A 22,907-nucleotide genomic window follows, 5' to 3' on the forward strand; every position below is an offset into this window, starting at 1 on the left:
GCTCTCAGTTACAGATGCACAAGAAATGAGGATGTGTTTGTGATTAAACCTGCAAAGGTTGAAATAGAAACAAAGCTTATTTTTCTGAGGGATTTGTTGTTGTAGAATGGCTTTTAAACAGGTCATTGCAGGACATTTTAAAGATGGACACTGGTGAGTGCTTTTATGCTGTGTACCAAAGTCAGACTGTAACCCCTATAAAACTTTTGATGTTTGATGAAGAGAAAAGAGTCACAGCTAGTCACATTAGATCATTAGGATATACGTTATTGTACTTTTAGGTTTTCTAAGTGATTATTTTCCAAGGTATTAATTAGTAATTAGTTCAAATCAAGGAGAAAACTTTGCTGGTTTTGTCTGACAGCAATCTCACCTCAGTAATAAATTGTATCATTGCTTGCCACTGGGGTGCTAGCCTCAGGTCTATGCCTTTCTTACCTTCAACATGTATGATACCTTAAAAGATTTATGTACCATTAAATCTTATGTAAGTTATATACAGTGCCCTCCACTAATATTGGCACCCTTGGAAAATATGAGCAAGGACGGTTGTGAAAAATTGCCTTTATTGTTTAACCTTCTAATCTTTTGTTAAAAAAATTCACAAAAATACTCTGCTCATGGATATCACACAATTGCAAACAAAACACCTTTATTTTAAAAATGGGGAAATACAGTGTGCAACAATTATTTTCACCCTTTTAGTCAATACTTTGTGCTACCTCCCTGTGCAAAGATAACTGCTCTGAGTCTTCTCCTATGATGCCTGATGAGGATGGAATATACATGGCAAGGGATCTAAGGTCCATACAGAATCTCTCCAGATCCTTCAAATTTCAAGGTCCACGCTGGTGGACTCTCCTCTTCAGTTCACCTCACAGGTTTTCTATGGGTTTCAAGTCAGGGGACTGGGATGGTCATGGCAGGACCTTGATTTTGTGGTCAGTAAACCATTTTTGTGTTGATTTTGATGTATGTTTTGGATCATTGTCCTGCTGGAAGATCCAACCACGGCCCATTTTAAGCTTTCTGGCAGAGGCAGTCAGGTTTTCATTTATCTGTTGATATTTGATAAGAGTCCATGATGTCATGTATCCTAACAAAATGTCCAGGTCCTCTGGCAGAAAAACAGCCACAAAACATTAATGAGCCACCACCATATTTAACCGTGGGCATGAAGTACTTTTCCATATGGCTACCTCTCTGTGTGCATTAAAAACCACCTGTGCATTAAAACCACCTGGTGTTTATTGTCAAAAAGCTCTATTTTGGTTTCATCTGACCACTGAATCCGATCCCATTTGAAGTTCCAGTAGTGTCTGGCAAACTGAAGACGCTGGAGTTTGTTTTTGGATGAGAGTAGAGGCTTTTTTCCTGAAACCCTTCCAAACAACTTGTGGTGATGTAGGTGACTTCGGATTGTAGTTTTGGAGACTTTCTGACCCCAAGACGCAACTAACTTCTGCAATTCTCCAGCTGTGATCCTTCGAGATTTTCTAGCCACTCGAACCATCCTCTTCACAGTGTATTGAGACGATATAGACACACGTCTAATTACAGGTTGATTCATAACATTTCCAGTTGACTGGAACTTCTTAATTTTTGCCCTGATGGTGGAAATGAGCATTTTCAATGCTTTTGCTATTTTCTTATAGCCACTTCCCATTTTGTGAAGCTGAACAACCTTTTGCTGCATATCACAGCTATGTTCCTTGGTCTTACCCATTGTTATGAATGACTAAGGGAATTTGGCCTATGTATTACCTCATATTTATACCCCTGTGTGAAACAGGAAGTCATGGTTGAACAATTTCCTGTTCCCTAATCACCCAGCTGTACTAAAAAATGTCAAATATCAATGGGAATATTCTGCCAATAATTGTTGCATACCTGTATTTAACAAGTTAAGTTTTTTTTTTTTTTTTTTTTTTTTGATAAACCTGTGTTTTGTTTGTAATTGTTTGATAGCCATGAGAGCAGAGTATTTTTGTGGATTTTTTTTTAAACAAAATATCAAAAGGTTAAACAATTAAGACAATTTTTTCACAGCCTTCCTTGCTCATATTTACCAAGGGTGCCAATATTAGTGGAGGGCACTGTAACTACTATATGTACAGACCTAGGTTTTCATCCCAGTTCTCAGGACCCTCTGCACTGAACACTGTGGAAACATATGATGCGATTGATCAGCTAGTTATTAAGCTATCATGAGATGGATCCGCAGTGTGGGGGGGAAGGATGGCTTTAACTTCAAATACAGCTCTGAGTCAGAGTCAGGCTGAGATTGTGCTGGTCAACATTATGGTCAACAAGAATTTATAATCAACAAAACTGAAGTGCATGAGGTAGGTTTGTGTGACAATATTGATAAATTCTGTCACAATTACTTTTATGTCAAAAAATAATACTAATAACAAAATATTAATAAAAGTATCCTCCCTTTCTGTGTTAATAAAAAATATATATTATTCATGCTATATTTTTTTTATTTTTAAATGCAGAACTACTGTTTTACTGGTAGTTTGTAAGGCAACCTAGACTGTATTATTGTGATACATCTTGTGTATCAGAGAGTTTGAAATATTGTGATAAGATAGTTTTTGTCATATCACCCACCCCTAGTGTGAGAAATATAGATTCTATAATGATGTACAAAGTAGGCACTGGTGACCCCCAATAGTCTGTGAAAGATATCCAAGGGTCTGCATTATACAGTTAGTAGTTTTAGTTAGTATAGTTTTAATCCTAACTGTTTGATCATTTCAACTGAATGGAAGGAAATAAATAATACCTCAAAAAATCTAAAACAAGAAGTAATACTTGAATGTCAGCTTGAATCGTACTGCAACTTTAATGAACCAAAAAATGTGGTTAAAAAAAAAAAAAAAAAAAAAAAAATCTAGTATAGGCACAGGAAAATCATTTTTAAAAATCTCATAGATTCCCAATAAATAAATAAATATGTACGTGATATTAAAACAGTTGGAGTCTTAATATTAATTTGTTGTTAAATAGCAACAAAATGATATATAATATATTATCTTAGAATATTCTAACATGGTCCAAATATATATTTTCCCCCTTAAGCTTCAAATCTCAAAAAGGACATTTTAAAACTGTGTAAGGCAAGGTCAGTAAAGTTAACATTACATTTCCCCAGGAGAAAGACACACAACTGGTACAATCTAAGAAGCAAATGCACACTTCATACACCTTTAAGAGAGAAAGAAGGGTGTGCACTCTTCTCTTAAACCCACTTTAATGAAATCCACACGTATAAATAAAGTGCACAAAGTGAGGATGGCGGTGAAGGAGATGTGATTGGGGTGGTGATGGATTGCATGTTCCTCTCGCCTTCCATCAGTAGTGTTTGATTTGGATGAGGGAGTTTAATAAGCAGGGCGGAGCTCTAGTGTACAGAGGCTGGAGTAACCCACAGCCTGCTGCCTCTCCACACCAGCTCCTCTCTCATGCACCACGCTGCTGGATTTCAGGTACGAATTCTCCATTTGCGGATTTTCTTTCTTTCTTTTTTTTTTAACGCAATGCTCTTTTTATTTGTATTTGTTATGAAAATGCAATGCTGGCGTGTGGAATAAAGCGCAGTGTGAATGATCCGGCGTGTGATGGTGGAGTATGAATGGGCGTCTGATCTCAGCAAGCGTGTTTCTAAATGTGAACTGTGGTTCATTACTTCTGGCTCGGGTAACTGTGTGTGTGTGTGTCGGATCTCTAAAACTGGACGTGCGCACAAGATGGAAGTGGCCCTTATTTGGCATTTTGTGCACGCTGAACAGCGCGGGTCTGTTTATGCAGTTGTGATTTCTGATTGAACCGTGTGTGTGTGTGTGTGTGTGTGTGTGTGTGTGTGTGTGTGTGTGTGTGTGTGTGTTCGTCAGTCAAAATTTCTGAGCTTGATGTGATCAAAGAGAAGTCAACATCCATACCGAGCAGCAGCACCACGCTCTCACACCCTCTGCCTGTAACACTGGCCCGGTTCGTGCTGTGTTACACGGCGTGTTGATGTCGGGAACAACTCGTTTTCAACGACTTCATGGCGTTTCTCCCGGTCGATGGGGGTCAACGCTAAAGGGCGAAATTTGACGCCGCCATATTAACACTATCTCCTTGTATCCAGTCGATGTACACCGCTCCATTTCCAAGCCTTATCTATCGAGGCCACTGGCGAAAACTCTGAAACCCCTGGCCGGATATGCGCTCCTGCGGTAACGCGGTGTTGTTGTGTATAACTGCAGAGGAACCGGTTGGAAATGGAGGTCGTTATTTTATTATTATTAATATTATTATTATTATTATTGAGGCTGGTGTTGTTTCGGATCGATTTGGGATTTTATCGAGAGTTTCGTGGTCGATCGACTGTGCACTCGAGATCTAGGGTGCTTTAATGGGCTGCCATTCATTCTGGATGGATATTTTGTCCAAAAAATAAATAAAATAAAAGAGCCTAGCATTAATTCCTCAACGGTGCTTTTCAATCATAACCAAATCTGATGTGATTCTAAACCGAATTCAGCCTGTGTTTCTCTCCATGACTCTCCAGCTGCTTCACTGCAATATCGGATGACACACTCACTCACTGGTGCTCCTCTCATGCAGGATATGCACATATGACCATACACTGTCTGTCTGCTGAGAAGAAGAGAAAACCCTACCTACTTGTCTATTCCATTAATCACCCATCCTGGCAAAACCTGGTCACCTTAAGTAATCTCAATAAGAAACTAGTTTCTATCAAGTTGTCCTTGAAGAAGAGGTGCAGTTCTTGCATGATCCCTGATGTTGATGGAGCTGAAAAAGCGCCACGCCCCTCTGAACGGCGAGTCACAGTCACCTTGGTCTTAGCATGTCTGAATTCAGGACTAGGCCTAACTGTCTGAGTAATCGATTTATATCAGTGGTGTCCAGTCTTATTTGCAAAGGGTCTGTGGCTGCAGGTTTTCGTTTCGACCAAGCACCGATAAGATCGGACATCCATGGTCTGTATGTTGAAACATTTCGAGAGATGACCTTGTGTGGACGTTGTTTGCTTTTTGATCCTGTTTGGTCCCACGCTGAGAAGTGTTTTATACAATTGTAAATATACAGGGCTTGGGGTATACCAGGAGCAGGGTCAGGAACCTGTTCTTTATTTTATTTAGATCGGATCCATACTGGGTGTTGGCAGAAATGGTATTGCGTTGAAAGTGGCCGGGGGGGCATTCAGATCAGTGATTTTATTTTATTTTTTTTCTAGAAAATCTAACTCGCACAATGGCCTCGTTAGAAATTCCTGTTGTCTTGTTCTTGTGTACTCATTCTTTTAGTGCACTCGGTATTTTCTTACCACTAAGCAGATTTAATGCATTTATTACAGCAGTGTCACAGTGGAAACTCTGATGGAAATTACTATCCACAATGTACATTTTAAAATGGGTAGATTTTACTATAAAACTGTATTATAATCTAACCCTGGAGATCGTGCTGCTGCTTTTTATTCCAACACCCTGAATATCAGTACTGTGTGGTGTGTAGTGGGTAATGTAGGCAGTGGGTGGGAAGCCAGTCATGCTGTATGACAGGAAGAGACGGATGTTTAATACTGCTGTGCAGTGGGCTTTCTGGCAGTTATGAGGTCAAGCCTGTGATCTGAATGCTGTTCCCTTTTTCCACTCCTGAAAAAGATTAAGGATAGGCTTGGTGTACTGTGTGCCTGGCTCATTGTGTTACAGGCTGATTGATATGTGAGGAATATGAATTTGTGGAAGTGAAGAGAGTCATGATTGAGGAGTATAATTGGGATAGTGTGAGTGTTTCTCTAGGTTTTTTTTTTTTTTAGTTTATTTTTTCCCCCCCCAAGACAATATATACTGTAATACTAATAAAAAAAAAACTGACTCTTTCTTAGGCATGCTGTGGTATGAGGTTGTGGTTGACATAAAACTCCATTAATGTTTAACGTTTATAGAGGGAGACTAGCAATGTGGACACACTCAGACTCTGACCAAAAGAGGGAAACCTTAATGATTTGTACAAACATTTGAAGGTTCTCGCAGACTACATGTAAGTTATCACCAGCCACTTTCCCTTGCTCATAGTCTTGCAGCTTTTGCTAACACCTGCTCTCTCTTCCTTATACATGGATATAATTAGTTCTCTGCATAGTAAGTGTCTCAAGCTGGGATATGGCTCTTGGCTTTATAGAAGTGCTGATAAAATCTGATAATTCCAGTGACATCGTGCACCAAACAAGAACAGAGAGGATAACATGAGCATTTGCTCCCCATACTGTACTGCCAATACAAAAAGTAATGATAGCTTCAGGTTTGCATTCATGCTCTATTTTAAAAGAACACTCATCAAGATGGATTTAGTATTTTAAAGCCTTTCCACTGCTGAGGAAGATATCATTGTTGGCTCAGGGTCCACACAGCACGGTGTTACTCTTTCACTCTCGCTGATGCATGAGATCATGAGGTTCTCCACCAGCATATGGCTCTGGATAAACCAGAGCTCTGATAGCTGTCCAAAGCCTGATGAAGTCATGCCTGATTGCATAGATTATTGGTTTATTCTTGTGAACTTGAGTGCTTACAGGTCAGTGATGTAAGATCTCTCAAAGATTGTTTTTTTTTTTTTTTTTTTTTTTTTTTTTTTTGTCTTACTGTAGATTGTTTTTTTTTGTTGTTTTTTTTTAAATCTTGTACATTTTTAAATGCTATCTAAAAGTCCATTAATGGCCCTACTGATGGCTCAGTCAGAGAAAAACCTTATCAAAATAAACTAAATGGATTGAGATCAGGAGCTTGGTGGTTAGCACTTTTGCCTTGCGCCTCTGGGGTTGGGGATTCAATTCGAAACTCCGCCTCCTGTGTGTGCATGGAGTTTGCCTGTTCTTCCCGTACTTAGGGGGTTTCCTCCTGGTACTCTGGTTTCCTCTACCCAGTGAAAAGACATGTGTTGTAGGCTGATTGGAATTCCCAAATTGTCCATAATGTGGGAATGGGTATGAGAGTTTGTGTGCGATTGTGCTCCCATGAGCCTGTGTAGGATAATCAGTACAGGAAATGGATGGATTGAGATCAATCTGAATAAATAAATATACATGCATGCATGCATACATACAGTCTGTATTTGGACAGAATTTTCATAATTTTGCCTCTGAACACCACCACAATAGATTTTAAATGAAGGTGTGATTGAAGTGCAGATTTAATTCTAATTTAATTTAACAAAAAATATTGTGTTAACCGTTTAGGAATTACAGCCGTTTTTAATGTTTTAAAATATATTCATATCAAAATCCTTTTAACAATCTGGTAAATAGAAGACGAATCACCATCACTGTGTCAATGTCTGAATGACATTTTTCTGAAATCTTACTTTGACAAATGCGCTTTATGCATTTGTACTTGTATTACAATGCTCCATGACTAACATGGCAGCTGCAAAAATGTGGCTATATGAAGGAACGGTTCACGTTGGAAAATGAAAGAAAATTATAATAAATCAGGTCAGCTAATATTTGTAGGTAGAATGGTATGTGACAAGTTCTTCTTGTTTTCAGTTTTTTATGTACAGTTTGGAGTATGTTTTACTGAAAGTCAAAAACCAACATATGGGTAATGTACTGTACTCTTACTGGACACTCAAGCTCAGCAAAACATCTTCATAAAATCCCAATCTTCTCGGAGCCTTGATAACACTGGGATTAAGTGATATGATTAGGTAACTGTACATGATCTCATGATACCCCTTATCGTAAGTCCCCACCCCAAATGCGGTCTTATTGTGGGAGTAATTAAAACCAGGCTCGGCAAATGACTGGTCCATTGATTTTGTTTGATCGCAAACGTGTAGTTAAATAGGCTATTATTAAAATGAATTTGAATTGTAGAGCGTCATTAACTGTTTGGATATTGGAAGTTATGTTCACGCAAGGTGGTCCACTAAACATTGAATGATTGGAATGTGAAAGGCATTCTTTTTTACAGACTCCGTGAAAGCATTTCCCTCATGCCTTCATTTACAAGACTATAACTGCATGCTCTGGCATACAAGATATATTTACAGTTTCAAAAGAAAATCTTACAGCTGCAGAGTATGGTAAACACACTAGCAATGTCAATCACTCAACACAATCAGTTTACCTCATCTAGTCCGCTGTCAGAATTGTCTTCATTGCTGTGTCCTGTAGTTCCAAACACAGATCATGGGGATGGCCAAAATTCCAAATGTAACCACGTACCCATTTTTCTTTTACTAAAATATGCTAGTTTATTACCAAACAGATTATGGTAGCTAGCTAATTCATGAAACCAACTAGTGGCATCCTCAGAATCAGCTTGGGCAGGAACATATGCTATATTCAGTTCAGTCCAATTTTATTTGTATAGCGCTTTTAAAAGACTGTCACAAAGCAGCTTTACAGGAACACAGTGGGTAGACTTGGTTCCCTAATATTCAATGCAGAGGTGACGGTGACAAGAAAAAACTCCAAGACAACATGAGGAAGAAACTTTGAGAGGACCCAGAGTCAAACTGTGTCCCATCCTCTTCTGGGGTACACTGGATAACGTGATTATAAAACATTACAGTATAGAGTTGTAGAAGAGTAAAGGCAGTAGTAGAAACACTAATTTTTTCCTGGTGTGGAATATTTCTTTTGGGTTTTATTTTTTTTGGGTGATATATGACATGATCATACAGGAAGTCTTATGTGAGAACATTACATAGTACATGTACTGTAAAAGAGATTTGACCGATTATATTTGTCGTTATATTATAGTATATCTTTCATTTTCATATTATGTACTGGGTCTGTCACCATCTGCTGTGATTATTATAATTTTTTAATGGTAAATTTCAGTGTGGCTAATCCTATAGATGGTTTGGATTCAATAAATGGAATGGAATAAATAATACCAGTGTAGATAGCTACATTGTCGTTCAGTGTTATTTATTCAGTGTGGTCAACGTAACAGTGTTGGATATTGACTCGGCTGAATTATTCAGTAAAGCCTTCATTTTTTTTTTTTTTATATACATTTGTGCTATCATAACAGTACGTACAGGATTTTGCTGAGTTTTTTTTGTAATTGTTGTGGCCAGAAATGCCTGAATTCACTGTGCCTTTTTTCAAAATCTCTCTCAAGATATGTGAAGTCGCTGCATCTTTGCAAACTGTTTTGCATTGACATCCACAGGATGGCTGTACACACTTGGAGGAGAGCTTTGTTTTTATTTTTGTATTTTTTTTTAATACTGCTTTATTCTTGCCAAAATTAGATAGCTTTCTTCTCGTTGACTGGTGCAAGAGTGATCTCATCCTTCCTACACAATGAGCAGAGGAAATGGTGCCTTCTTGGTCTCCAAGCTGCTGGAGGTGGCTATGGATTTGTCAGGATTCAAACCCATAACCTCCTGATAATAATCAACACTTGGTGCTACTAGGGAGACTGCATAGCTGAGCATTGTACTGTAGAGGGAAATACAAAGGTTGTTTACTGCATTATTCATAGCATGATTTCATTTGATTAACTGAATTCAATTAATTTACTCTTGTATGCAGTTTCATCCAGACTATTAGTTATTATTGATTGATTGATTATTTTAATTGACCTTTTGAAATACAGTGCACTGGTTGGAGTCTTAACACACTTGGCTAGGTGCATTCTTGTCTTCAGTGAAATGTTACATGAACCACATCAGACATCTTTTACACTTTTTTTTTTTTTTTTTTTTTCTTACATAAGATCAGCTATGCATTATGTGACTAATGTTCTCTCACAATGGAACATTACATGTTTTTTTTCTGTATTCTTTTAAGCAAAAATGTACAGTTATGATGAATGAGAAACTAAGAGACATTATGTCCAGTCATTCTGGAGGAGGAAGGTGATACTCCTGCAGTTCATCCATTATAAAGACTGACCATTTCCTTTTCAAACACAATTGTAGCCTTTAAATGGCTGTGAATGATAACTTATCATGTATTAGCCAGAAAGATGTTCATTTTCCTACTATAATCCACTGAGAAAGTAATTTTCCTATTGCTGTACTTCTTCCATGCCCCAAAAATAACAGGCCTGGGCCCTCGATTATTAATGGTACATATTCACAGATGTGTGTACCTTCAGTGCAAAGTATGGATTTAAAAAAAATTATAATAAATGTTTGGTGCTATGTGTACACATGGTCAATATATGCACAAACCTAGGAAAAATTATCCGTATTTGTGCTTTTTTTGTTTATCATGGCGCTGAACTGCTAATAATGTGATTTGTCTGTGGAATCCATTGGTTATTTTTCAATTAAATATAACACATGCTGAATACAAACATGTTCGTGGATACTTTGTATTAACAGAGACAGTATGTTAAAGAATAAGATGAAAGTTCCTGCTTCACCGGGGGATGTTGGGCCATTTGAAGAGGGTTTTTTTTATTATTATTATTATTTGTTTATTTATTTTAAGGGACCAGTCAGATTACATAGCTTTCAACACCAAGTGGTTTATGCAGATTCACGCCCCTGAAACCAATAAAATGAAATACATTTTTGCCACCAATTGGAAGAACATACTTGGTGAGGTAAATGAGATACACCAATGCAATACCCATTAAAGACAAGGTGCTTTCAACATGGTTTTGGCTTTGCTGGATAATTCAACTTTAAGGAGTAGTATGAGTTCAGTATTGCTGCAGTTGAAGTGCCATTTGAAAATGAATTTAGTTCTAGAAATCCAAATGGTTTCCATTTTGTGAATGTGTAGCTGACTTACGACATGCATTTGCTGATGTTCAACACAAAATGTCACCAAAAGGACAAACAGATTAAAAAAATATTAAATAGCACAGTTTAATCTCTCCCCACTTTACTGGTCAATATGAAAAAAATAATAGTGTTTCTTGCACATTTTTTGGTGGCACTAACTAAATGTCATAGTTTTATCAGAACCATCTGAAGCGATTCCTATACACCATATATTGTCAGTAGTGGGTGTGTCTTTTAAAATAAGAAGTAATGTGCAAGGTGGCTATGAACAATTGGTATTTATTAAGCTTCATTACTTGCACTGTGTAGGTTCCATACACATACATTTGATTACCAATTTAATTGTGTTATGTGAATTCAAATTTTGATGCATAAGAAACAATTTAGAACCTTTTCTTTGCATTGTTGATAAATGAGTACCATCTGTACTGCTCTAGAGTCATCAGAGAGAGAGAGAGAGAGAGAGAGAGAGAGAGAGAGAGAGAGAGAGAGAGAGGAGCATGCTTGTGCTGAAGTGTTTGTTAATGTGCAGTTGTGTGGGTGTTTTTGCCAAATTGCTGAACTGCCACACGCCCAGTACACCAGAAGTCTGCTTGGGTCTTTTGTGCTGTCTTTCTGGTGGCAGGCCAGGCCTGACGAGTACAGTATGCCCATGCCAGGGCTGGAATTTCCTCCTTTTTTCCCTGAGATCAGCTTCTCTTGTTTTATATCCTAAACTTTGTCACTATTAGAATGACTACATAACTGCCATAAGAAAGTGAATTCTCTAGTAGTATTCACTTCTGCATGGTTTGATCATGACCCCCTGATAACACTATGTAGTACAGACTTTGGTGTCACATTCTATGAACTATGAATGTGCTTTGTAATCTAGTGCTGCCTCATTTAGAATAAAAAAATAATAAAAGAAGTTGATTTATATTATATTCTTGTTGTTATGTAGCTTTATGAGACATTAGAATTTATATAAAAGCTTTCCAAGCATTGGTACCCAATTGTAAAGACCTCTAAGAACAGTTATGATGATCTATGCCTAAAGCTTTCATTTGACGTGCAAACCAGAGGGTTTTTATAGGCCAGCAGGCAAAGTGAAGGAAGGCACCATGCTGTCTTTCGCCTCTGATGCTGCTGTTTCATTGAATACATTGGAGTTCATAAGACCTCTTCACTTGAGTGCCCTTAATGAAAGGTTTCCTCTCTGGACCTTCGTTTAAAGATCTTGGGTATGGGACACATTAGTGACACATTTGTTTCCCTGAAGACCTACAATGTAAAAATTAGGTGTGTGTGTGAGTGAGAGAGTGAGAAAGGGAGAGAGTGAGATGATTTTTGACTAGAAACATTAGAAAAGAGCACACCTCCACTCATCTCCACCCAGCACACTTCCAGATGAGCTAAGCATGTTTCAGGAAAAGAGGTGGATTTCTCTGAACAGTAATATCGCTTGTTCCCTGGATCTCTAGGGTGGGGGTGGGGATTCACAGTGAGGGTCTCATTGTTGAAATTATTCACGCCTCGTCCACATTTTCCAGTACTCTTCTCATTTCCTGTCCTCCCACAAAGACCAGGCTTTTCCGAGGAACTTTCGGCTCAGGAGTGAGCATAATAAAAGGAAGAGCAACAGTGTTCTGAAGAGGTCAGGCAGCACATTACTGATGATTAGGGTCCATGTACTGTATGTCTTTGGTTTTGTTATAAACTGTTCCTGGGCTACAGTTTTGGGGCTTCTGGGTGTTGGTGAAAGTTCCATCATGGGAGTCATTGTTTGCCTCACTATGGAGGACTTTTTACAGCATACAGCTGTAAGAATGAAGTCGACCACTGTTTATGCAGCATAGCTGGGGAGAGATTATTACGAATGTGGTAGTGATGGTGATGAGACAGCTTGATGGTAATCATACAGTGGTCTCTGCAGCTGATGGTGATTGTAATCATGTTCATGATGATAACAACAAACAAGACAAAGGATGTGAGGATGATGACCGTGATGCTTATGTGCAGGAGAAAGATTCTGCAATGACTCTTGGAATTGATATATTTCTGTAAAGCTGCTTCGTGACAATGTTTATTGTTAAAAGCACTATATGTTCTTGAATTGAAGTTAGTGTGTTAGCACAGGAAATAGTCAAAAATATGCAGGACAGGATATACTCCAGGACCAGTGGTGAGAACCTATGCCCTAAAGTTACAGTAGTGCTTGAAAATTTGTGAACCCTTTAGAATTTATATATCTGATTAAATATGACTTAAAGCATCTTCAGATTTTCATAAAAGTGAACGAAGAGAACCAATTATACAAACAAGACAAAAATATCATTTTTAGTCATTTATTTGTTATTGATCCAATATTATATATCTGTGAGGGGCAAAAGTATGTGAACCTTTTTGCATTCAGTATCTGATGTGACCCCCTTGTGCAGCATCAACTGCAAATAAACGTTACCGGTAACTGTTGATCAGTCCTGCACATCGGCTTGGAAGAACTTTAGTCCATTCCTCAGTACAGAACAGCTTCAACTCTGGGATGTTGGTGGGTTTCCTCACATGAACTGCTTGCTTCAGGTTCTTCCACAACATTTCTATTGAATTACAGTCAGGACTTTGACTTGGCCATTCCAAAGATTTCTACTTCTTTATAACCATTCTTTAGTAGAACGACTTGTGTGTTTAGGATCGTTGTCTTGTTGCATGACCCACTTTCTCTTGAGATTCAGTTCATGGATTTCTTTTAGAATTCACTGGTATAATTCTGAATTCATTTGTTCATCAACGATGGCAAGCCGTCCTGGCTCAGATGCAGCAAAACCGGACCAAACCATGACACTACCATGTTTCATAGATGGGATAATGATCTTGTGCTGCAATGCAGTGCTTTAACACACCGCAAACCAAAAAATTATTTTTATATCAGACTTTGATAGATCCCTGTTCTTTAAATAAAACAGGGCACGCACCTACACCTGATTGTCATCCCATTTATTGAAAACACCTGACTCTAGTTTAATCTTCAAATTAACTACTAATCCTAGAGATTCCCATACTTTTGGCACTCACTGATATGCAATATTGGATCATTTTCAATAAATGACAATAATAAAAACAATAAATAAATGACCAAGTATTATAATTTTGTCTTGTTTGTTTTATTGGGATTTTTAAGACTTGTGTGAAAATCTGATAAATATAATATAATGAGTTCACAAACTTTCAAGAACCATTATAAGTGGTGTTATTGAAATTTAATCAAGATAAAGTGTTGTGGTATAACACTAAAAATGGGGAAAATGGTTGGTTCTATGGATTTTTTGCAATTACTACTTAACTTGTTTGGTTGTTGCTGTTACATAATACCCTGGCTTTTCAGTTGCTAAGTAACGTTAATTCAAACACTTGCCTCTGGTCTTTCTACTGTCACGTAACCACATCAATTAGTCCGGGCATAGAGCACAAGGCCAAGCTAGGGTTCATCCTCAGACCTTAGTGTAGGGGCCAGAGTATCAGAATGTAGGGTGGTGGTGTTAATTACCTCCTTAGAAAGGATTCATTTAGAATGGGGACAGGCACTGTATTTACATATTTAAAAAAAACAAAAAACAAAGGCACAAGTTCCTTGGGAAATCTAGATCTCCTATCTTTTCGCCACTGGGGATCATTGATTTTATGCTAAAGATTATGAGATACCGTCTTGTGTGCTCTCAAGCAGACTTGAAAAGGGCAGCATTTTGTAATCGAGCTCCTGAAAGCTAGTGCTAACGCTGTGTGAATAAATGCTAAGAGGCAATGAAGTGAGTGAAAGAAACCACAGAATTGAATCACTGAATCGGAGGTCCATCTGGCCATTCTTCTTCCCTCTTCATGTGCTGATTAGTGGAAGACTGATGTGTGTGTGCTCTGCCTTGCAATCCTGTATTGAGCACAAAGCCTAATCCTGACCTATTATGATTCACATTGGGACATTTATAATTGTTATAATTAATGATATTGCTCCTTTTTTTTTTTTTTTTTTTTTTTTTTACAAATTAAACTAAAAGTAAAAAAAAAATTAAACTGTAATTAAATACACTGTAATCAAACACTAATAGATTAGAATATTGTCATGAGATTTGGATAATGGTATGGATTATTTTATAATATAGAATTAAAATTAAATCTGTATGCAGGCATGTGCTTCTGTGGATGCTTAAATAACAGCAATAAACAAATGGAAAACAAAACCGTACAAGAAAAAAGAAAAAGGAGGATTTTGACCAGTAAACTGTGGATCTGCTTCCTCTTCTGAAAGGTGTCATGGAACCAGCAGAATAAACTGAACCGTCAGCATAATGAATGGGGACCAAATTAATGAAGTATTTTCATGTTTTAGAATTGAGTTGATGTAGCTAGTTGGTGGCAGAGGTGGAATTAGCTTCAGTTTAGCTGTAGCGTTTGATTTTTGACCCCTTGCTAAGGTGATCTGGAAAACACCTGAAAATAATTTGTGTTTTCTCAGATAAAGCAGCAATCAGACCAAAATGTGAGTGAAATTCACCCAGTGGAAAAGCCTTGCTTTTTTTTGTTTTGTTTTGTTTACTATTGCTATGTTCCCGCTATACACCGCTACATACAGAACCAAATACTCCAGAAGCTCTCGATTCAATGTGTAAATGGCACAAATTTCACAAACACTGCCTCTGACTTGAGATATTTCAAAAATAAATGTAAATTAATGTTTCCCAACTAAAGATGATGTGGTAAATCAGCTAGGTAACCAAGCTGAATAATTTTAGCTAGTTAATGCTAAGGCTACTTAGCAACAAGATGCTAAAATGTATCTGTTGTGTCCTTCATTCCAAGCTAAGTAGCCATCATGGATTCTGTCCACCAATGTAAAAACAATTAGGAATGGTCACATGATTTAATAAACCTATATATTGAGACACCAACTTTTTGGTCAGCAGTTTTGTGACATAACATTTTAGGGATACAACACGAGTTGCCTTTGTACTTTTATTCAGCTGCAGTAGAAATAGTATTTGAAAATATTTCGGTTGTCAAATTTCTGGTTGGTGTCTCAAATCCACAGGTACCCAGTACCGGCAGCACTATTCCTGATGTGAATCAGGGCATACCATTGGTTCTCAATGAAGTCAAGATCATGGAGTGAAAAAGTGCTTTTACTCCACACCCCAAAGCCCACAGCCTTGTTCCTCACTGCTGGATGTTAAGCTCATTGTAGAGTGTACAGGAAACTTGTTAAGTGTGGCTTTCTTTGTGCAATGGCTTACTTGAACTTTGATTTAAGGGCTTATTAAAAGTGACCTGATTTAGGAGCCGGTTCATGTGGATCTTATTAAGTCACCTTAAAGTGCACCCAGTGGATTTTTTTTATGTGATTGGCAAGCCGCACTGGCTTGTAACAAAGTTGACTTTTTAAACTATGCAACCAGAAAATTTTGCAGTTATTTTCTTTTTGTACATACTAGTCTTGTTTGTTTCCTTCCAGTTTACTCCAGACATTGAAGCTGTGATGCAATTATTTGTTGTTCATACAGAGGTTATTGGAATGGTTAATGGTTCTAGCTTTCTAAAGGGGTTCTACTTGGAAGAATGTTCGCTTTAAATAGGTTGGATGCATCATGTATCAGTACCTTCTATAGGTTTAGTTAAGTGAAATCAAAATTGACATTAATTTTGTATCTTTTGAAATATGTGGATTAAAAGTGACCGCATAAATCTTATGGTTAATACTGGCATTTCTTTTCTCATTTCAGCTGGATTTATTAATATCATGTGGAGAGTCCATGTGTTTATTTGGTTTTGGCCTTTGAAACAGCTTTCAGAATGAGTGTTAACTGTACTCTTGGCACCGTCCCAGTGAGTCTGAAAGCCCATTAAGAGAATTAGCATGGGGACCCTCTTAGCGTCAGACTTATAAGGTTCTCCCTGTGACTCATCAGGCCAGCACTGAGGCAGAAGCTGATGCAGAGGCAGAGGCTTGGTGTAGCCATTGTTGGCAGTCTGGTTCTTTGGAGTATGGGGTTAATGGCAGTACTACTTAAGAGATTGCTCAGTGTGCAGCTGAGCCAAACTGGCCAAGAGAAAAGGCATAAACAGCACAAGAAAGGGATTTTGATGCCAAGAAGCTTTCTATCTCTTTTGCTTGCAAAACATTACTTTTCTAATGATGGTTTTTAGCCAGCATTGTAATAGGATGGCAATAGTGGCAGTTTCATTCATCTCGCAGAATAATAGAGATACTCTGTGGGAAATGGGCAATAGGCAGCAACTAAGACAAAAATTATACATCAGCCTGAATCGTGAGTGCCATTATAAAGCTAACAGTAGATACAACTCTAGTCTCCAGTGTGCACTCTGAAAATGATACCATTATTCTGCTTGTTTTGTTAAGCCATCACATGGCAAGATAATGTCCTTGTCAGTGTGCCGAGTGTCTACATCCCTCCTGTCCTAAGTAAGCTGTGGTGCTGAAGCATTTGGTTGTATGATGCTGACCCAGCAATGCCTACAGCAACCTCTGTCTTTCCCTCTCTGCACTTCTGCTCTTAGATACACTGTCAGCATCCCCAGGGGGCTATGATAGTACACACCATATGAATTTATGGGAGGGACACAACCAGCAGAAAGAGAAGTGAGCATGAGTGAGAAAAGAGAAAAAGTGAGTTAAATACATAGCACAGGTTTAGCACAAATATATTAATTCAAATCTTACATCAGCTCATTTTGTGGTTCAAAAGAATTCTATTGTATGCTATGAAACAGTTAATGATCCTTGACTTAATAGATGGAATAATGTAAGTACGTTAAAATATACAGTGGGGAAAATAAGTATTGAACATGTCAACATTTCTTTTCACTTAAAATATTTCCAATGAGGCTATTCACATGAAATTTTCACCAAACATCAGTATTAACTCAAGAAATCCGGAAATATAAAGAATTCACGACAATAAAGTCCATAAATAAAGTTATGTGTAATAAAGAGGATTGATACTGGGGGGGAAAAAAGTATTGAACACGCTAAGAAAAATCAGTTTTCCAAGGCAAGGAACCAGCTGAAATCAGTAAGTAATTATAGCCCCTATCTGTGCAAATTAATCTCAGCTGGGTTAGTAAATTGATGGTCTATAAAAAGGTTTTTCGTTACCAAGGTGTCCCACAAGAAACATCTCATGATAGGTGAAGGCAAAGTGCTCTGTCAGGACCTTTGCAACCTTATTGTTGCAAAACATATTGATGGAATCTGATACAGACGTGTTTCAAAACTTCTGAATCCTCCAGTAAGCACCATTGGGGCCATTATCCACAAGTGGAAGCAACATCACTCCGTCATCAACTGGCCACGCACAGGAGCTCCTCGCAAGATTTCTGACCAGGGAGAAGAATAGTCAGAAGAGTAGCCCAAGAGCCAAGGACCACTCGGAAAGAGCTCCAGAAACACTTGGAGGCAGCAGATGCCATCGTCACAGAGAAAACAATAGGCAATGCACTCCACTGCTCACGTTCACCCTGTAAGACTCCATCACTAAAGAAAAGGCATGTCGAAGCTTGTTTAAAGTTTGCTACAACTCATTTGGACAAGTCTATGAAATACTGGGAGAGAGTGTAGTCTGCTCAGATGAGAGCAAAATGTAACTTTCTGGCTATCATAGTACACACCATGTTTGGAGAAGAAATTGCACTGCACATAACCCTAAAAATACTATACCAATAGTGAAGTTTGGAGGTGGAAGCATCATGGTGTGGGGCTGTTTTTCATCACATGGTACTGGCAGACTTCATATAATTGAAGGAACAATGTATAGAGCCCTTTACCAGGAGATTCTTGAGTAGAATCTGCTGCCATCCACCAGGATGATTAAGATGAGACCTAGGTGGACCTTCCAGCTGGACAACGATCCAAAGCATACAGCAAAGGAAACTCTCAATTGGTTTCAGAGAAAAAGATTCATAGAATGGCCCAGTCAATCACCTGACTCGAATCCAATTGAACAAGATGTAAAGACAATATATTTAGAAGAATGGACCAAAATCACACCTGAATACTGCGGCCCATTAATTTCTTCATACAGGAAGTGTCTTGAGGCTGTCATTACAAACAAAGGCTTCTCCACCAAGTATTAAATACATTTCAGTTAGCGTGTTCAATACTTTTATTTATTTTTTTTTTTTTCTCCCCCCTGTGTCATTCCTCTTTATTACACATAACTTCATTTATGGACTTTAATGTTGTGAATTCTTTATATTTCCAGATTTCTTGAGTTAATACTGATATCTGGTGAAAATTTCATGTGAATAGCCTCATTGGAAATATATTTACTGAAAAAAAATTGACACGTTCAATACTTATTTCTCCCACTGTAGATAGGGCAGAGGACTTGCACCACAATCTATTGTGTCTCCATTTAGCTCTGCGGATTCAGGAGGAGAGAAGTCCTCTACATTATCAGAGCCCTGCGTACTGCTGGCACTGCAAAATTTTTGTCACTATCCATCTTTATTGTGAGTGTTCTGAAGGCTCACCCACTTCTTCCTCCCCTGCCTTTCCCTGCCACGCCCACTCCCCTTCCCTTCTTCACACAGCCATCCATGCCCATTTAAGTTGGATTTTTCAAAACATTGAGAGGTAGACTTGAGCTGAAAGAGGGAGGTTTCATGACCCTTTAACTAGTTCACTTTAGAAGCTAGGCTATATAGCTACTTCCATGTCTCATCAGAATTAAAAAACAAAACAAAAAAAAACAAATAAAAGGCTGGACAGTGTACACCCACAAGCAACATTTGTAGGTATGTTGCATCCACTAGAGATAAACAAGCAGTGTGTCGCTTGCACGTGTGGACGTAGGGTAGAACGTACAGTGCTGTGAAAATGTATGTATTTGCCCCATCCTGATTTTCTTCTTTTTATTTAAATCTCATACTAAATTGTTTCAGAATTAAAACAAAATCTAAGATAAAACAAAGGCAACCTGAATAAACGCAAAATACAGTTTTTAAATGATAGTTATTTATTGAAGCAAAAACATTATCCAATACCAACTGGGCCTGTGTGAAAATGTATTTGCCCCCACACTAATTCCCCAAATCTATGAAACTGCATTCATAATGGGGTTCAGTTGGACCGGACGCAACCAGGCCTGATTACTGCAAACCCTGTTCAATCAAATCAACACTTAAATAAAATGTCTTCAACGGCATGAAGTTGGTTAAATGGTCTTACCCAGTAACACACTGTGCCAAAATTGAAAGAAATTCATCTTCAGTCTGGGAAGGATTACAAAGCTATTTCAAAGGCTCTGGGGCTCCAAAGAACCACAGTGAGAACCATTATATCCAAATGGAAAAACTCTGCACAGTAGTGAACCTTCCCAGAAGTGGCCGACCTTTCAAAATTCCTCTAAGAACACAGGAACTACTCCTCCAGGAAGTCCCAAAAGAGCCAAGGTCAGCATCAAAGGACCTATAGGCCTCTCCTGCGTCAGTAAAGGTCACTGTTCATGACTCCACTATCAGAAAGACACTGGGCAAAAATGGCATCCATGGAAGAGTGGCAAGGTGAAAATCACTGCTAACCCAGAAGAACATTAAGCCTTGTCTGAATTTTGCCAAAACACACCTTGATGATCCTCAAATCTTTTGGGAGAATGTTGTGTGGCTTGATGAGTTGAAAGTGGAACTGTTTGGAAGACAGGGTCCTGTTACATCTGGTGTAAACCAAATACAGAATTCCACTAAAAGAACATCATACCTATGGTCAAGCATGGTGGTGGAAGTGTGATGGTGTGGGGATGCTTTGCTGCTTCAGGGCCTGGGAAACTTGCAATAATTGAGGGAGACATGAATTCTGCTCTCTACCAGAAAATCCTAATGGAGAATGGCCCATCTTAAGATGTAAGTCTGTAAGTTGAAACTCAAGTGCAACTGGATTATGCAGCAAGACAATGATCCAAAGCATACAAGTAAGTCCTAGAAGTGAGTGAAAGACTCACTCAGATCTCCAGTTATCAGAAGTGTTTGGTTGGTTATTGCTGCTAAAGGTGGCACAACCAGATTTAAGGGGGCAATTAGTTTTTCATATTGGTGATGGGTGATGAATAGCTTTAGTTATTTATTTTATTTTTTGCTTCAATAAAAAAAATAAAAAATAAATATTTACTCAGGTTGCCTTTGTTTTATGTTTTATTTCTTGTTGAAGATATGAGACAAGCAGAAGATACTTTTTCACAGCACTGTATGTTTTAAATGTTAAACTGCATTCACAACATGTTGTAATTACGAGATTCCGACTTGTAAAAAGTGCTCATATCCTTATAGAACTCCTAGGAATTTACCTAGGAATTTTCTTGTAACCAACTTGTAACCTAGGAATTTTCTGACAGCTCTGACTAGTATCACCTGACCACTGCAATACAATGATTAATCTGAAGATGAACAAAAGACATACAAGACAGTTTAATGTAGCTAGCATCTTTAGAAAATAATACATAAATACTATATTAGTTTGTATTGTGAATATAAGTATTTATGTATAACTTTTTATAGATGCAAACAAAAAGCACTGTATTAAACTACAGTCCTAAATGAATAATATATGTTCTGGTGTGTGTCTGTGTGTATTGGGTTCCTTTCAGTCTTATATAATTGGACAAAAAAATTATCAGCCAAATAGTCGTTAGTTGCAGCCCTACTATACACGACTGGGATATGTGCCTCTATGGATAAATTGTTAATGTAATCAAGTAAAAATCTGGGATTATTTATTATTACTGTTTATGGTTGTAATCTATAGAATGCTGTGTGCTATTTGTACAGATTGCCAAATGCAACACAAGAACATTCACTGATTTAATTTTGGTCAAGTAGTTTATTTGAGCTTTCATCGTGTGTGTGTGTGTGTGTGTGTGTGTGCGTGCGCTGTCAGCGGTGCAGAACTGTTCTTTGCATGAGCTCTCACGTTACCCCCCTGACCCCCACCCCCATCCAAATGTTCATTCTTGTGGCCTGAGTAATTAGCAACATTATATGTAGCCATGTGTCTGTTTGCATTCTTCCAAAAGGCTGTGAGGAAAGGGTTTTCACCTGATACTGCTCTTATTTATCCTGCACTCCAAAGATTTTGAATTATGCAGCATGTGGTATGTACTTGCATATGCGTGTGCCTAAGCATGGGTGTGTTTATGCTCCTCTACAGTAAAGGATAGTGGAGTATTTATTAGGAGCAAGAGGACCTAGCACAAAACTGTGATGACTAAATCGCCTTTGAGCTGCAATTGTATAATCGACAATGGCCGTATATCATATTACGGGACATTCTATACCCGAGTCCTCTCTTTTGTCCTGTATGTCGTGTCTTGCTTCCCATAGGCTCAACATGTGACGACAGACAGCAGGTTCTGCACTCCCATTCTAGCTGCATAAATTCAGGCCCCATTTTGCATTTTACCTTGAAGAAGCTATTCATCGTCATGGGTGTGTTTGTCTGCAAATGTCAGCTCTGTTCAGTTGGGATTAGCTGAAGCCTCATGCATTCATTTGTCAGACAGGTACCATACCCACAAGCGAGCCTCGAGCATTTTGATGGCCAAGGTTGGATTCTCTCTCTTAACCTGTCCTATTTACATTTGAATCCATGAAAACCTTAGGGTGAAGGATGCATTGGAGCGGTTCTGGAAGTGAGCAGATTTTGAATCCACTTGAGAACTGAAAAGGAAGTAACAATACAGCGTAGACCGCACAAGTTTGGACGGAACACAGCCACAGAAGAAAAGAAACAACAAAGTTTTAGGAGCATCATACAGAAATCACTTTCCTTTCTCTCTTGCTCTCATATTCTCTCTCTCTCTCTCTCTCTCTCTCTCTCTCTCTCTCTCTCTCTCTCTCTCTCTCTCTCTCTCTTACACTGAATAGATGAACCTCTCTCTTTTTAGTGCTTTTTAGTGTGCAGTATATTTGTGGTCTGAGCCTTTGAGCTTTTTCTACACATGGAATAAGAACACAGGGCAACCCACAAAAAAGCAAGTAGCCCTGCCCATGCGTCAGCTTAAAAAAGATGAATTCATGTAGCTATTCCAAAGGGAGATGCCTCTATTAAAAGTATCCTTAAATAATTAGTCAGAGGGAATGATTGTTTTGTTTTT

General features: G+C 38.2%; 1 protein-coding gene across 2 annotated transcripts in view; it reads left to right on the plus strand.

Moving 5' to 3' along the window:
• The first annotated feature begins 3,330 nt into the window (after positions 1-3,330).
• Positions 3,331-22,907, plus strand: part of tln2b (talin 2b) — a 128,226-nt gene continuing 108,649 nt past the window's right edge. For both annotated transcript variants that reach the window (XM_053685627.1, XM_053685626.1), the window contains exon 1: positions 3,331-3,494. The gene's annotated coding sequence lies outside the window, so the exon portion shown is untranslated. The remainder of the gene's footprint in view (positions 3,495-22,907) is intronic.

The sequence above is a fragment of the Ictalurus punctatus genome, chromosome 14 (assembly GCF_001660625.3).
Source record: "Ictalurus punctatus breed USDA103 chromosome 14, Coco_2.0, whole genome shotgun sequence".
Taxonomy (NCBI): domain Eukaryota; kingdom Metazoa; phylum Chordata; class Actinopteri; order Siluriformes; family Ictaluridae; genus Ictalurus; species Ictalurus punctatus.